The 17,214-nt window shown below is 47.0% G+C and overlaps 1 protein-coding gene across 1 annotated transcript in view; it reads left to right on the top strand.

Moving 5' to 3' along the window:
* The first annotated feature begins 1,014 nt into the window (after positions 1 to 1,014).
* LOC133956884 (uncharacterized) overlaps positions 1,015 to 17,214 on the top strand; it is a 38,586-nt gene continuing 22,386 nt past the window's right edge. The window contains 1 exon segment of the mRNA XM_062392244.1: positions 1,015 to 1,454. The gene's annotated coding sequence lies outside the window, so the exon portion shown is untranslated.

The raw sequence follows: 17,214 nt of genomic DNA, 5'->3' as shown, positions 1-17,214 counted from the left end.
TCATCTCATAAATAGTTAATAAAAGAGGTTAACCTAGATTAATTCGTTTTTGTTTTTAAGTTCTATTTTTAAAGGGGATAAACATAGACACTGAAATGAGCTTGGAGCATGGCTGGTGGGAATAGTATTTAGCTCAACCCTAAACTGTTACGACTGAAGTGCGTCTCTCTGGTATTTGTTGTAGAAACTAGACCCGTATTTCCTCTCTCTATTTCATGCTGTATCGGTGGTGGTGATGTCAGCAAACGGTTGTCTTGACCCTAGCCTATAAAGTGAAAAACAGCTGATTGCATTGAAAGTCTTTATGATACTTGCTATAATTATGTGATCAAATATGTACAAATGTATGTGATTATAGTCTTTACCTCATAAGGGTTTCACAAGGGAACGGTTTGGCCTTGGTGGAGGAATGTGCTCCATTGAGTGTCATTCAAGTTGTTCCCTTATTTTATTTCCCCAGACTTGACCAAACATATAAAGGCAATGGTGTTGTTCATTTGTTAAAGGGATAGTTCACCCAAAAACAGAAAATGCACTCATTATCTACTCTTTAGGAGGGTTGGGTGAAGTGTTTGAGTCCACAAAACACTTTTGGAGATTCAGGGGTAAACAGCGCTGCAGCCAAATCCAATACAGTTGAAGTAACTGGTGACCACTTCTTCAAACATAAAGAACAACATAAAAAAAGTCTCCATACTGCTCCTGTGGTGTCATCCAAGTGTCGTTCCGCCCAGACATTCAAATCAAACTTGAAACATGGTCATCTCCGCCATGTTTTTAACCTAAATGTCTGCTGGGATCCAGAGGAGGATATCAGAGGAACTAACTCAGTAACTGAACGCATTCACTTAATTACAATATTTACAAAATTACGAAACTGTTTGTTACATAATGGAAAAGTGTGTCAATATTAATTATTCAGTATTTCTACCTAAGAAATACTTCACCAAACATAGAGACAATGGTATCATTCGTTTGTTAAGACGCGTGTTATTCTGAAAGGCTGCACAGGAAACAGGACTCGTCACTCCACGTGCCTTGACGGTGGTGTGAGTCACATGGTGCTGCCTGGCGGAGGGAGCTGATGGAGCCAGATGAGGGAGGCAGGAGGCGAGCCCCTCCGGTTGCGCGTCAGCATCCCCTCAAATAGGAATCTGCTGCTGTCACTTCTGCTCCACATTCCGAGAGGCGATCCACCGAAGCCCCCCCCAGGAAACCACAACTCAAGCCCAACTCCGTCTGGCGTGCAGCTGATTTTTTTTTTTCTAATCTAGTATTTTGCATGTGATGGCCAAGGAAGAAGAGTAAGGGGCGGATGAGAGGAGGCTGGAGCTCTTCTCCAAAGAATGACAGTGAGGACCAGGGCGCGCTGTCCCGGGAGAACTCATCCGAAGAGCTGGCACCGAGACACCGGGATGCTCCTGTGACGCACCGGCGGGGGGGTGGGTGGACCGGTGAGTACAACCCGATCTGTCCCCCTGACATCCTGCTTCCACTTTTGGTGACATGTGTGTTTCCGTTGGACGAGTCCCCCGCTCGTCGCCTGGGCATCGACCCCTCACCTCTCTGATCGATCATCAACGTCACCGCCGGTTGGTCAGAGACGTGTGAAAGTTGCGATGTCGATTTTTGTTCTCACCTCCCGCCTCCGCCCCGCACACACACACACACACACACACACACACACACACACACACAAACACACATCCGCAACTTAACGCACACACACACGCACGCATCGAATGCCGTGCGGTGCGCTTTACGCGGTGGGTGACGCCTGGGTGGTCCATGGTGCATGTTCCCTGTACAAGTTTGTGATTAGAGGGAACATGTGTTGCGCGCTGCGGTCACCACCAGGCTAATTATTAAAAGGTCTGTTGGGGGGGGGGGGGGGGGCTTCTCCTATCAGAGGCTCTCATCACTAATCCGCTCGTGGGCCTGGAGGGCGTGGGTTTGCTTCGCGTGATGATAAGGAGGAAGGCACCAGCTCCACTCACACAGCAGGGCTGATTCATTATGATCTCACAACTGATGAACTCACCGAGGTGCCAACGAGGAGGCAGGGAAACTGAAATCTCGCCTTTAAAAAAAAAATATCAATTAACTCTCGATTTTCCTAATTGATCCACGACAGTGAGGATGATTTCAACCGAAAGCGTAAATTAAAATTCTGTCTGCTGAGATACACCGGCGGCGTCGATTAAAGCTGTTCACCCTGAAATAACTGTGATTTCCAGGCGAGTCAGTAATCCTCTGCACAAATACCTCATGCAGTCTGCGATTGGGATTTTTCCCTCCTCACCTGTAATAAGCTGCTTCCTGTGCTGCTGGGTGTGTGGGTGTGGGTGCGAGGAGAACTTCCACAGCAGCCTCAGTGCATGTAGATGAATGAAATCCACTTACCATGCACCAAGGGTTCCCATCTCCAGTGTGCATGCATGTAAGTGTGTGTGTGTGTGTGTGTATTTCACCTCATTACACTCATTGTGTTGACTTAAGCAGGAGGGTCACCCCTGAGGCCCGTTCTCCTGCCTTATTGAGGAGTGATGCCCTGAATTACAGCAGCCTCCCGCTGCCTGCAGGAGCACACGGGGAGAGAGGGCGTTCAGCTCACGTGTGAAGTTCACGATGTATTTCCTGGTGCAGATACATTCTCAGGGCGTTACACAATCACCAGGTAATGGAGGCAGCCCCCCCCCCCCACACCCCCCACCCCTCAACAACCTCTCAGTACACGTGTGTTCTGCCTAACCCTCAGATGTCGTGTGTGTTTCAAATGCTTTGCGACGGAGCTCCCACGGCTCTGGTTCGAATCCCGGGCAATTAAAGCTCCCGGTCGGCCCACGCAACACTTTGTACAGGAGCTCCTCTTTTCTTGTGTCGTTCCACCAACTGACAACTCCCTCACCACCCCCACCACCCCACCCTATCTCCTTTACAGCCCGTGTGCTGCGTTTTCTCCCCGTAGGCGTTCTCCAAATTCTCCCTGTGTATGTATTAAACATCAAGCAGGTCCGACTGCAGGCGCCGGGGCCGAGCACTTAAAGGCAGAGTCAGCCTTCTGTGGAGGGTGACAGAACAGTCAGATGGCCCCCACAGGGCAGAGAACAATTCCTCCTGCTGATGATGCACCCAAGGCGACAGGACTGGAGCGCTCCCTTCTCCTCCACTCGCCCCCCCCCCCCCCCCCCCCCCCGCCTCCGCTCTCCTCCACCCGCCATTCCATCATCCCTCCCCACCTTCCTCTCATGGAAATAACCAAGCTCTCTCTCGGGTTGAGTCGCACAGACCTGCACCTGCTTCTTCCCCCTCCGCCTCCGACGTGTGCACACGCTCACACACATGAAACTTGTATTGCTCTCTTTCATAAACACACATGCAGACCTTTGCCTCAGGAGTCATGTGACGATCAGAACTGCTGTTGCACAGACACACACACACACACACACACACTCACACGCACACACACACACACACACATACACATACACATACACATACACATACACATACACATACACACCGTCTTATATCCACAGTCATGGTTTCTTGGTGCTCACTGTCATACACCGCTAGTCTTTCCCTCACACTAGACCCAGTGGTCACTTCACCACCTGGTTCCACTGGTCTGCCATGAGGTCCACTTTGATGGTGACTGTAATGCTCAGTTTGTATAGAGCCTGTTTTAGCTCTGATGTCATCGTCAGGGATGGTGTCGTACTGGATTTCAGGTGTTCCTAATAAGATGTAAGAAAATAATTAACACCTGTCAATATGAAGTAGTCCAGGACATCTCAACCTCCAACTATGATCCTGGTCACATGTATGATCGCCGTGGATTGAAGAGTTGTACTGGCGGCACGGTGGTGCAGTGGTTAGCCTCATAGCGTGAACCAGACGGCTGAGCGGGGCTTGTGTCTGCGTGGGTTTTCTCTGGGGGCTCCAGCTCTCTACCCACTGTCCAAACACAGGCAGCTAGCTTAGGTTAGGGTTTTGAATGTTGGCCCCGCGATACACTGGCAGCACCGGGCCTAGCACCACTTCTACCCTCAGAGGATTCATGGTATAGATAATGGATTAATGGATGCAGAGATGTACCCAATAAACCCACTAATGTACCAAATAAAGTATGTTATGAGTGTAGCCGCTACACAGCACCATTCTAGCTTATACATAAAACTATACTTTTATTTGAGCAACTGACCTCAGACGATTTCAGTTCAGACTTAAAGCAAAGTGTATTTTAGAGGCTGGATTTAGAATCTTGGGTTTAAAATCTGTAGATGCAAATTTTAAGTCTAATACATAGACATGCAGAAACTGTAAATGACCCTCATGGTTTGTTTTGAGGTCAGTGACACAAACAAACAGGTGGACTCCAGCTTATCGAAGGGAAAGTGTCTGTTTGTGTGTGTTTGTGTGTGTGTGTGTGTAGCAGTGGCTGCTTTGTGAGAACATTATGTACGCACACATTTCCCGTGACTTAAGACCTGATATTCCATATTACTGAAATGCCAGATACCATTTAATGCGTGACATCGAGAATAGTAAACGTGTGCGACGCCGAATGATGAGTGGACTGTATCTAGGAGAAAATTACAGTACGTGTTACTTAGAATAGCCGAGTGTCTAAGAGAGAGAGTTTGACTGAAGAGTAAATAGCATTGAGCTTTCGATTCATGGCCTGCAGCTCTTCCTACAGTCGAGAGGAGAAAATAAATAATCAGACAAACCCTGCTGCTTCTGACCTTGCCATTGTTTTCCGACAACAACTGACACATCTTAAGACTTTATTAAAGGCTCTGTTGCTTAATTTAAATTCAAATATGAATGCCACTGTTGAAGGCACAGGCTTGGTTTTTTAAGGAGTCCGTGAGCCAATTAAGCAACTGAGAATTTGAATGAAAGTAAAACCCTTTTAGTCTTTAGCACTAATATGTCCTAGCATATGCACAGTCACCCACAATCATTTCCTCTTTGCATTTATCATAATCAAACACACTGTTATTATCTATCGCACATATACACCGTCTACACACACTTTATTATCTATCAGACATTTTTTTTCTGAAAAACTCACACTCATACAAACTACCCCTATGATAAACCATGTTATATGATTGTGCGTCTGTGAGTTATAATGAGACAACAGTGAGTCACAGTAACTGAAGCTTTTAGAAAACGTCAGCTGCAGTTCGTTCGGGGGAAAGTTGCATGAGCCCCACTGATCACACACCAAATGGCCCATGGATCTCCCAAAAAAACGTGTTTGAGCACAACGTGTGTGTGCGTGCATGTCAGCTGTGTGCGTAACAGCTCAGGGACCGGGGGGGTCGTAGATTGGCCAGCCAGCCAGACAGATGTGCCCTCGCCCGGACCCGGAGCGCGGGGGCCTGGAACCAGCCTGCCACCCAGCATTAGTGCCGTGGATCCATGACCAAAGGGCTGAGGGCACCGAAACTCACTGTCTGCATAAAATGCTCTCAATTATTAACGCTGTGTACAGGGCAATAAGAAGCAGGGCCGCGGCCAATGGAGGGAAAAAATGGGAACTTGGCACGGAAGAGAAAGGAGGGATGAAAGAGTCAGTAAGGGGATGACGAGCAGAGAGAAGTGGAATCAGTGAATGGGCTGAGTACTTTTTCACTTTTCTGTGTAATTCTATAGTCAACTTAACATTGAGTACACATAGTACGATATATATATATACCAAAACAAGATCTCCATAGCAACTGCAGATCAAACGAGTGATGGCGATGCACTTTGGTGATAAAAAGAAAACAGGACCAGTGAGACCTTCATCTTGTTTTCACTTTTCAGTCCACGCCTTCATCCACACAGTCGCACAGGACCCCCCCGCCCCAGCCCTCCCCCCCGGTCATCTCTGAGTGCGCAGGTAGTTTAGTGTCCGTCATGTCGGTGCACACTAAACACATCTCAGGCTGCGCACACAGGGTTGCAGTCGGTGGCCATTAGAGCAGGAGCACTGTAATTCATAAGTATTGATTGATGTCCGAGCAGCATCACAGCCTTAATGCCCCCGAACACCGACCATACGCCAGAGCAAACACTGTAAATAAAGCAGCAGAGGGGGAAAAAAACTGATTTACATACGTACAGATGCTGTTAAGTCCACCTTATGTCTAATGTGATGCAATCATAGCACGAGAATATTAAATAATCAGCTTGTTCCGAACATTGCAGCAGCATCAGTCCTTGTAGATACTGTACTCCCTCCTCTGCTCCCCTCCTCTGAAGCTTGTGCTGCTCGCTGCTTTATTATCCTGAAGTCTACATCCAGTTTTATTCTGCGTTATCATCAGGCGCCCGGGTCCTCATGGCGGGGTCCGATGTGGAGAGCAGGAGATCAATGGAATGGAATGTGTCCACCGACACGTGCGTTTGTTTCAGCAAACAAGTGAATCAATGGAATTATAATCGGTTGGTTTAGAAAGTCACAGGGTCAGTTACAGCTGAGATTAACTGAGGAAATATTCCCTCTTATATTTAGAATTCATCACTGTGCCCTTTGATTTATTAGCTTTTCGGTAAAGATTTACATTCGTATGTTGGTGTTCTCAGTTATCATTTATCATGGCCCCTGCCATCTATGCCCCTTTCTTTTTTAAATTTCGAGCAAGTTAGGATGGCGGGATGGTTAGGAGTAGTTTAAAGTTCCACTCCAGGTGCTTATTACTCTAAATCACTTCTTACATATTCAAATGATTTATTAAAAAAATCCTCTCTCTCGTGAACTTTATATGAAATGTAACTCTACACCATCCATCCTAACTTTGCGACTGGGACGAATACACACAAATGTGTTGGTCACATCCTGCACTGCTCACACTCAGCAAGCAATGATAATTCACATGCAGCTGTCATTCTAATTCCTATGTATGTGATTGTGCCCCTAAGGTGGAAGACTTCAGACATGATGTGAACTATTTATATAGCTTAAGAAAATGTGGAGGGACCTGTCAACATGTTTAAGGTCTTCATATTTCCTGGAGGGGGCCTTTAAAAGCCCAAAGGGGAATCACAGCAAAATCATCAGCCACCACATCAGGTGTAAAAATAAAGTTAACATCTTAAGGGACATGAAGATATTTCTGAGCTTCACTGTTCAAGTAAAGTTAAATCACTTACTCGTCACATAGCGTCACTTTGAGTTCACCCCACTGTGACCTCAGTCCTCTGCTGTTGGCCTCTTCCGCTCACTGCCTTCCTCTGTGTCCCTGCTGAACAGAGAGCAGACACCTTTTTTTTATTTTTCGTCGTAAAAGTTTAAGAGTTTGTCACTTCTCGTGGGCGGAGAAGTGTTTACACCCAAAAAGAGTTTAATCTGCGCAAACAGAGCGAAGCATCTGGGTCTCATTAGCGGGGGCGCTCTTCTGCATCGCACCCCGCGCTTTGTGTTTTATTTTACGCTCTCAGATCGGCACACTTTAACACCAAAAATACCGCCTGCTGCCGCTTTAAGGGACGGATTACATAAGCGCCCCTCATGCTCTGATTTAGGCTGAGTGTCAGATCTGCAGCTCGGCGGTGGCAACAGGTGTGTTTCCTCAACACGCTACCCGGCACATATCAGATCCCGTCAAGATACGGAAAAAAAGGCAACAAAGCAGAACCAGCAGCTAAAACTCACGATGCAGGTGGAGCCTCCTTTCCGTCAGCTAGCAAACACACAGCTGCAGATGTTGCATCATCACACGCAGAAGGTGACACAGTTCGATAATAATAAGAAAACTCTCTTGTTAGTGAATCTCAGCAAAAGTTACCCATACAAGTGTGATGAGGGCATAACTACCTCTGTCAGGGAGGTTATGTTTCCTCCTCTGGCCCCTTGGTTTGGTCGGTTTCATGCAACAACTCCTGATTGGATTTCACAGGAACTTGGTGAATGGATCGTCCAACTTTCTTAAACATTGATAGATTGGATCTTGATGAAAGAATATCAGGCATATTATAGGGAACCGATATCTATTAACTTGGTGCGTCTTGATTCAATTGAAGGGTTCTGTATTCTGGGACTGTTGGGCCTGACTGGATGGAGGTGGCAGAGTGACAGGGAAGCTACAGTATAAACTAGCAGGCTGCTGTGAGAGAGGGTAACTCACTCTAGGCTAAGGCTCTATCTCGCTATGTTAAAGCACTGTTTCCCATTCATTATCTAGACACTGGTGACAACTTCATAGTCAAATTCGTCCCACCGCGGTCTCGCAACGACCCCCAACACATTCTGCACTTCTCACATCAACATAAGAGATCTGGACTGGGTGACCTCCAGTGCTGCATTGTGTAGCTGTGTGCAGAACTCTCTGCAGCTCTGTTTGCTGCTCGCTCGCTCGCTCAAGCCATCGTCGATAAAATCTTTACCGTCCACACAGTCAGACCTCAAAGTTTTTCCGCCCAGCTGTGGCATGCAGTGCAGTTCTCTCTGCCATGTGAGAACTCTATTTGGCTCTTTAGTCTGTGTACCTGTCCCTCGGAACCTGTTGCACGTTAGAGGAACGTTAGTGCTCCTGTATGTCTCCCTGCTCCAGGTAGGTGAGACCCTGCTGGTCTGTGGGAAACGCTTCCGAGAAATTGAAACCAAATTTCGGTAACTGCCCATCTACCCATATTAACATGAGCTGGCAGAGGTAAAGATGTGGTGAAATGCACTCCGTTGCTTGGATGAAATATTCTGTTGCAGTTTAATTTTCATGTGTTTTGTGTTTTTTTTGTGTGGGAAAGTATTGCTTATCAAAGCTGCCACATATTAGGACTGAGCACAGCAGGTGAGGAACATGATACGTTACAGCGTGTGTGTCATGTTGTGTGTATGTGTTTGTGAGTGTATGTGTCTCTACACCCCCCCTAAACCATCTGCCCATATTTGCCTATGAACAGTGTTTATGTGTCACTGGCTTCAGTTCTGGTATAAACATGAAAACGGGCTGCGTGGCTCGTGAAGATGTCTCTTCCTGTTCGAGCCGGCGAAACCACGGTGCTGAGTTCACCTTTGTGTCAGAAGCTGTTCATCGATTCCTGTGACAGTCACGCAGGTGTTGACGATGGAGGATCAGCCTCTGCACTCAAAGAGCGAGGACAGCGGGGCTTTCACACCGACCGCTGTATTTATGTATTCATTAACAGGCGGTTTGCTCCTGGGCTCTTTCCTGGGGGCCGTTCTCACCCGTTTCACCTCCTGAGGTTTGAGACGTAACCGTGCATTCGGTATGGGATGTGTCTTGGGCGTGCAGGATCTCACGAATACACACGCGCAGTAGCGTCCACCCATGTGCCCTCACCATGAATGAGCAAAGACTGGAGGGACATTGGAAGCTGGAGGAAGAATTGAAGGGTGGAGTCAGGGGCTCTGGGGAGCACGGCGAGGCAGATCCCATATTGATTGGTTTAGTAAGAGAATCCTCTGGCTTTAATGGGGCTGCTTAATAAGAGTGGCTTGTGGAAAGAGAGATCACATCAGCTGAACTCCACTCCAGAGGCGGCCTCCACTCTAAAGAACAGTTCACAGCAGAATCAAAACATTGTGAGAGGGGGCTAATCCATTCAGATTACAGGTTTTGGCAAGTAGCTACTTTCAGATTTTAAATTATTGACCTTATATCATTTTTGTGTTTACATGAGCTGCTAATATAACATCCCATTCATATTCCTGTTTACATGTTAGTGGAGAGCATTATGATTCACATCACTACCTCTTATTCCCTCAGGTTAAAACCTGAAAGCTGAAATATTTTAATGTATGAATGATGCTACCGTATTCTAGCTTAGGTGTTTTGTGTAAACATTTTCAAAAGCTACAACTTTCTATTTTTTCATCTTGTTTACACACAGGGAATAAATAGTCGCACAGTTGGTAACTGTTGTATGTTGACTTTGCTAAATGCTGTGAAAACTCCAAGGATATTATAATCTGATTAAGACATAAACATCTTTACATGATAGAACTTGTGTCTTTATTGCTGTTTGCATGGCAGAGTCTTATTCAGGCCTTCGTCCTAATCCGGTCAATATCAGTATCTATGTTAACGTTTTCTCTGTGAGGTCGGTTGATGTTTTAAAAAGGGAAATAAATCCCAAACTTAAGTCACAGGGTAAAAGGTTGAGCCCAGTATCACATATCTTCTAAAACCCTAAGCAGCCGTGTCAGGTATGGCTGGCTACGTGACAGGATCAGACACAATCAACCTTACCATCCTGCAGTAGAGTTGTAGAGCAGGATGGATGTTGTGGTTTTTGCATTGACGGCCTTTTTTTTCTCTCTCCCCCTATGTGTCTGTCTCGGTGTTAAGTCAAGAGCCTGGCTTCACAGAGACACTGAGCTATTTTAGGAGGCAGCACATTGTGTTAAGTGAGGAGGCGCACTGACACGACTGGGATTGAGACTTCTTGGTTTCTGAAAAACCTTGAAAATATCTTTATTTAGTGCTTTCCTCCCACGACTCCTCGCAGATTGCACCTAGCTGCCATCAGATAACGGAGAGTTACGCAAGCAGGTAGCACATCAAAGCCAGAAGAGACTCGACCACATTGCTGACGATAACTCTTTTTACTTTTCTATTGCAAAATGACATTTTTAACCAGCAGGACTGTTATCTCGGTATCCAGGCCATTTGAGTTCTGTGAAACGGACGCAGAAAGATACACTTTTGTCATCATTAGACGTTTTAATACATAGGTTATTAAATTCGAAGACGGCTACCAACTGAAAGTGGATCGTATGAGATGATACTTAGAGGGAGAGAGAGAGAGAGAGAGTGTGTGTGTGTGTGTGTGTGTGTGTATGTGTTTCTTATTGAGAGATGGGCCGGGGCTATTTTGGGCTGTTTTTGATGATTTAATTTTATTATTTATGTATTCACCTCCACATGAAAGAGAGCTGAGGTCCCAAGTGGTCTCTGTCTATTTCTCTCTCACACACTTTCTCTCTTTTATGCAAACACACACATAAATCCATATATATTAAGTCATTCACAACCACTTTTTGTAAACACTCGTCATTACCTTCAACTTTTTTTGTATGATATTTTATTATGTTCTACTATATTTGGTATCACATTTGATGGGATGTGTTCACCTCCCCTCTCCGTGTCACAAAGACCCAGTGAAATCTGACACCTCTGTGTGTGCACGTCTGAGTGTGCACGTAGTTCGGTCTGTGCTTCCACGTGTTTGTTGAAAGCACCTGCTGTGTTTGTCCCTTCCACTCACACTTCTGATCGATAGCAAGCCGGGTCTGTCAGCGTGGTCGCTGTCATGGAATCGCCGCTAACCCAATTAACCAAACTGTGCAGCCACCCAATTAGCAGAGCCGCTGCACGATGTCAACACTGTTGCACCGCACGCGTGCATCTTCCTGGCATCAAACATAGGAGGCCGGCACGTCAAACACCGAGTGCAATAACCACTGGCATCATTTCCTTCTTCAATACTGCACATCAATACCTGTAAAATATTCATGTTATATCATTTTTTTTTATGTTTTTCTCATTGATATAAAAGCACTGTAGAAGTTATAACCACATACTTACATATAGGTACAGTGCGCAACTGTACATGACCAATATGTACAGATTTATTGAGGGACTCGATTTGAGGTTCCAAGGTCTGAGTGGTGAGCAAGGTCCCATGGTGAAGGTCGGGATGTAGCAGGCCTGCATTCCATCCAGAACTTGAATGAATGTAAAGCGAATATCGCAGGTCAGAGTTCACCACAGCTGATCTCCACGTGAAGCCATGATGCCATTTTATTTGTCCCCTCATATAATATTCCTACTCATAATCATAGTGGACATCGGCTTGAAACATGAACTATCGTTTTCAGGCCAGCAGCAAAGATTTCAGCCGCATCACATTAGTCATCTGTGACTTTTCTCCAGTGTCAGAGGCTGTGAGCAGTGTAATGGATGAGCGGGAGTAGTAACTCGGCAGAAGCTGAGTGGAGGTGTACGGTATGTGGCCTTGGAGACGAAGTGTAAAGAAAGGCAGCGTGACTCACCAGGAGAGGAGCCTGCTCCACAGAGAGCAGCCTGCTCCACAGAGAGCAGCCCACAGAGCTGCTCCCTCTGCTGACTCCTCTCTACCCGTGGTGCTACGTAGGCCGCTCGGACGGAGGGGGAGAGCGATGGCAAACATGCATGTAGGTTCAACGTTTTAAGACTTCACCTGCGGTAATGGTTTTTCCTTAAGGCCCCCCCCCCCCCCGGCTTTTAAGACTGAATCAAATCAATGTCTTCTACATCTGAGGCTGCAAAGGAGCGGGGTCGGCCTCTCTCTGTCTGCACAGCCTCGATAACACCGCTCAATGGGGCCGAGCCACCTTTCAGATGGAAACGGTACATCCAGGGGAAAATTAGACACGCTCATCGGGATGGTACTTAGCGCCGGCCGGTGAATGGGAGACGGCGGTTAAGGGGTGTGTCGCCCCGGGGCCATGTCGTGTCCACAGCTCAGCTTCTGCAGAGCATTCGGGGCTTCGTGCTGTGCTTTTTCTTTTTTTTTTTTCAGGGTTTGCTAAAATTGTACACACCCAAACAGGCACCCACTGAAACTGTTGCACATCGCAGCACGTAACACTGGATGCAAGCTTGCAAGTGCAGAGAGTGACTCACCCGAAACCACAGGTAGGCTACAGACAGCCCCTGTCACACACTCATCACAGCGCCCGTTGGTTCTTCCTGTGTCTCCCCCTCGCTCCTCACATCTCCTCTTTCTACACCTCTTTCTCTCTCTCTCTCTCTCTCTCTCTGTCCCTCATTAGCATGCTCGCAAACATGCATGCACACCTGGAGAAACTCGGGCTTAGAGGGAGGATTCACAAAGTGCTGACATGGGGGGCGAAACGCTGTGATCAGATTGGGTAGTGGCTCAATCCGGTGAAACCCCTGGGGAACGGTTTAAAATACATCACTCCGCCTGTCCTGAAGATTAAAGCGGAGGGACGTGTGTGTGTGTGTGAATTAGTGTGTGTGTGGGTGTGTGTGTGTGTGTGTGTGTGTGTGTGATTTGTCAAAACGAGACAACGTTTTCCCTCTGCCTGTGCTTTTGGTGAATTTACGGCATGTATACAGTTGTTTATGTGTCCGTGGGTGAGTTACCAAATGTGAAGCTGATGAGAAAAGCCACTGGGCGGGTGAGGTGTGGTAAATGGAAGTGTCGACATGTGTAACTGCTCCAATTGGCTCTCCGGAGTCGCCCTCGGGGGAAATAAGGGCAGCGGCGCAGGCGGAGATAGGCTGCCCCACCGACAAAGAGTCATGTGTTTGTCCTACATGTGCACGTTCTCACTCAGATTGATGTCAGGAAAACGCAACAATTGTGCGAAATGTGCAGATACAGAGGCAGTGTTTGATCTATGTGTTGTGGTAGTGGGAGTGTGTGCATGCAAGCTTTCGCGTGTGTGTGTGTGTGTGTGTGTGTACGCACAATTTTAAATTTGGATTGCGGCTTATAATTTGTGTGGGAAGATTTGTCTTTGTTTACATCTACACGTGCATATATGTGCATGATGTCTGCTTCTGGAGGCTGTGTGTGTGTGTGTGTGTGTGTGTGTGTGTGTGTGTGTGTGTGTGTGTGTGTGTGTGTGTGTGTGCAGGCTGTTTGTTCACTTCCTGGGACTCCATATGGTGTCAGGGGTGATAAATGTGCTCCAGGGGCAGCACTCAGCAGCTGTTTGTGGACTCTCAGCAGCGCACACTGAGTCATGGCCTTAACAATCGACTGTGTAAAAGGTCTGTGGCTCAGCGGCCTTCTACCGCACGATACACCCACCGCGTTGCTGGTTTCAAACTATACCCGTAAACATCACCACATTCACATATGGTGCCGCTAGTCAGACGAGAACTTGGGCTTTCGGGGTCAGATGCAGACGCAACAACAGCTAACTCTCTGGAGCTTTCAGGTAAGAAGAGGGATGAACGTGACGTATGAACTCTGCTGCGGAAATCCCAGAATCGTGTTGTATCTTTTCAATTTGACATCTTCATCAGTGTCTTCTCCTCTTTCTAACTCTGAGATATTTGTAATTAGGGCCCGAGCACTGACAGTGGGAGGCCCTATTGGAATTGTAATGATTATTATTATTATTCAGGCAAATTCACTTTTTGAGGGCTTTAACATGCTCAAATTCTTATCAAAATTTGCAGAAAGTTAGAAAGTGTTAATTTTTCCTCAGCCATTATTTTTTTTTTTCCAGGCAAAACGATTAAACGCTGTAAAATGCATGTGCTCGGGCCCGCTCAGTGCTGCTTTGCATTCCCACAAAATTGTTATCTTTATTATTATTATTCTTCTGTACAGTGAATTGGGTTTTTGAGGGCTTCAACGTGCTCAAATAGTTGCTAAAGTTTGCAGTAATGTAGAAAGTGGTGAAAATGTACTTATTTTATTTTATCTTATGTGAAGTACTTATTGTGTTTTTATGTTAATTGTACGCACCTATATACCAAAGGAACAGGTGGGACCCACCTGCCAAGACATCAGTCAGTCATTTACATCTTCAATGTATTCCATAATGTCTTCCAATACAACGTCAAGTGATTACTTGTTAATTTATAAGATTCAGTCTTTAGAAGAAAAACAAACTTTTAAACTTTTAAATGGGAGATTAATTAGTTAATTTTTTTTTATCTATTGACAGCCCTAATGAATATATACATGTATGAATGTGTGTGTGAATGGCATAACACAACTGTAAAGCGCTTTGATTGGTCATCGATGCAAAAAAAAAAAGCGCTATATAATTAGAGACCATTTCCTTCGATCTACCTCTGGTTTTCATTTCAGCGTTTCCAGTTTTGCGTCTGGTGTGTGTCAGTAACATCAGAGCGACGCCCACTGGCTCGGGGTGAATCCTTCAGACTTATCAGGCTGTATTCTCACATGGACCCGTGGACCTTCTCCAGCATATGTCTCCTGACCTTTACGTGTCGTCTTCTGCTATTTCTGCTTAAGTAAAGATTGAGTCAATAACAAGTCCACTGCGTCAGTAACAGACTCAAATGTTTGTTAACATGCCCTCCTGTGCAGAGTCTCCATTTTGCTGCTGTATCGTTTCTTTTTATCTAGAAGCATTTATTGAGCTAAAGAGGATTGGAGGCTGCACAGTTGGCTTAGAGAGGAGATAAGGGAACCAGTTCCTTCCCTCTTCTCCCCTTGCTCTTTGATCCTCACCTCCTGCCTCCTATCTCTCTGATTGCCATGTTTATGACAGCTCCCTTTCCTTACCCCCTCTCGCCCCCTCCCTCCGTGTGGTGTGGCACGTCAGCAGTGCATCTTTGGTCGGCGCAGGTCTTCTCGCAGCGCTGCGCGCACATGCACGGGCGCACGTGGGAAGACCCACTCTGTGCGAGACACACCCTCCCCCCCCCCCCCCACCCCCCCCCCCCCCCCCCTTCCTTCTAGAGGTAAAGTGAGTGCACCAGCATCCGCGATGAATAATTGAGTTATCTGGCTCCGCGCAGAAATAGCAATCTCCCCACACAAGTGTGAAAACATCACTCGCCACTAGAGACCTGGGAGCTGGCGCTGCCATGTGGGTCTACACGTGTACGTGTGTGTGTTTCTGTTTGCATACAAGTCTGGGTCTTCGGGGGGGTTACGACATTGTAGAGGTGTAATCCTGAAGCCGTCCGATGGTTGGAAGTTTCTGCATCGAAACTGAACCTCGACCCAGAAACAGAAAACCAAGATATCTGTGAATTAAAAAAAGAAAGGGTCACCAACTGAGCCCCCCCCGCCCTTCACCCTGTCACAGTGAGTGGTGAGTCGGATCCCTGCAGGCTGTCATCAAGAATTTGAGGGAGCATGGGACTCCGGGATGTTTCTGACTCAGTCTTGAGCAAAGGAAATCTATTGGTTTTTGATTACAAAACACACAGCCCGGAGCACGGAGGGTATATATTGAGTTAGAGTTTGAGGCACAGCTGCACAATCCAACACAACGGGCACACAATAAGTCCCGTCTCTCTGAAGCGTCTCTTCTTCTCTGACACTGCGTTAAAGTGGTGTTGAATCATTGTGTTATCATTTCTGTGGTCATAGTTAGTTGCGATGTTGTTTTTCATTACGGCGACTGAAAGGTACTTTGTCCGTCTCCTGTTACAGAAAACACGATTACACAGGGACCGGTGAATGGACTGCGTTTATTTAGTGCTTTCCCAGTCTTATCGACCACTCAGAGTGCTTCACAGTACAAGTCACATTCACCTATTCGTGCAAACATCTATCCAGCACTTCTTTACACAGCGGTTCTTCTCTATAACCCGCCATTCATACAATTGGGGATCAGTGTGTAGCCAGAGGACACTTCAGCCTGGAATCAACCTGATGCCCACAAATAAGGGATCAGTTCTGTAACGAAGGGGGTTTAAGATGGAGAATGGAACATTTCTTGACAGTTTCCCTTCATATGTGTCGTGCCTCTTTAATACTTATATACATTGAATACAATTTCCAATGCTGCATAAAGAGCGAGACCTGTTTTGTGCGATTGTCTCTCTGATTGTGCACCTCACGAGATTATCGCGGCACTTTTGATCCTCACAACTGGAGCCTGCTGCCGGAGCTGTGGCGTTCCGTCTGTCTCGGCGCGGGTTAGACTGACCTGATGTCAGTCGGCTACGAGGCCCGGGCATACGCTCTGCAGGCCGGGGCGACTCCCGGGAGCTCCTCTGAAGCCGTCGGTACGGTGACGCGACAAAGCCGAGGGAGCGGGATCACAGCGAACTGACAAAGAAGGCCAAATCTGACAGGCGAATCCTCAGAGCAGCTCCCCGGTCTGACAGATCCTTCAGCCGAGGAGCCAACGCCCCTCATGCTCCTTCATCAATGCTGTTTCATACCGCCACAGTTGGAATGATCACGTAAGCGAGGCGGCGAGAAACAATGAACCCAGCCTCACATGTCGGGTTTCGTCGCTCGGTGTTTGCGTACATCAAGGTTAAATAATGGGGGGGGGGGGGTTCATGGAGAAGTGTCTCGTTAGCTCTCTATGAGGAGCAGAAACGTGGGGCTCGGGGGGGGAACACACAACCAGCTGTTCGGTCTAAACGCTCCGGGCTCTGCCATGGGGGAGACGGTGGCAGATTAAACAGCCATCCTACTGATCCAACCCACACACTTACCGGCCCACTCCCCCCCTCCCCCTCATACACACACACACACACACACACACACCCGTCACAGTGAAGGGCTGTTCCC

This window comes from Platichthys flesus, chromosome 7 (assembly GCF_949316205.1).
Source record: "Platichthys flesus chromosome 7, fPlaFle2.1, whole genome shotgun sequence".
Classification (NCBI taxonomy): domain Eukaryota; kingdom Metazoa; phylum Chordata; class Actinopteri; order Pleuronectiformes; family Pleuronectidae; genus Platichthys; species Platichthys flesus.
This window is presented reverse-complemented; position numbering and strand designations above follow the sequence as displayed.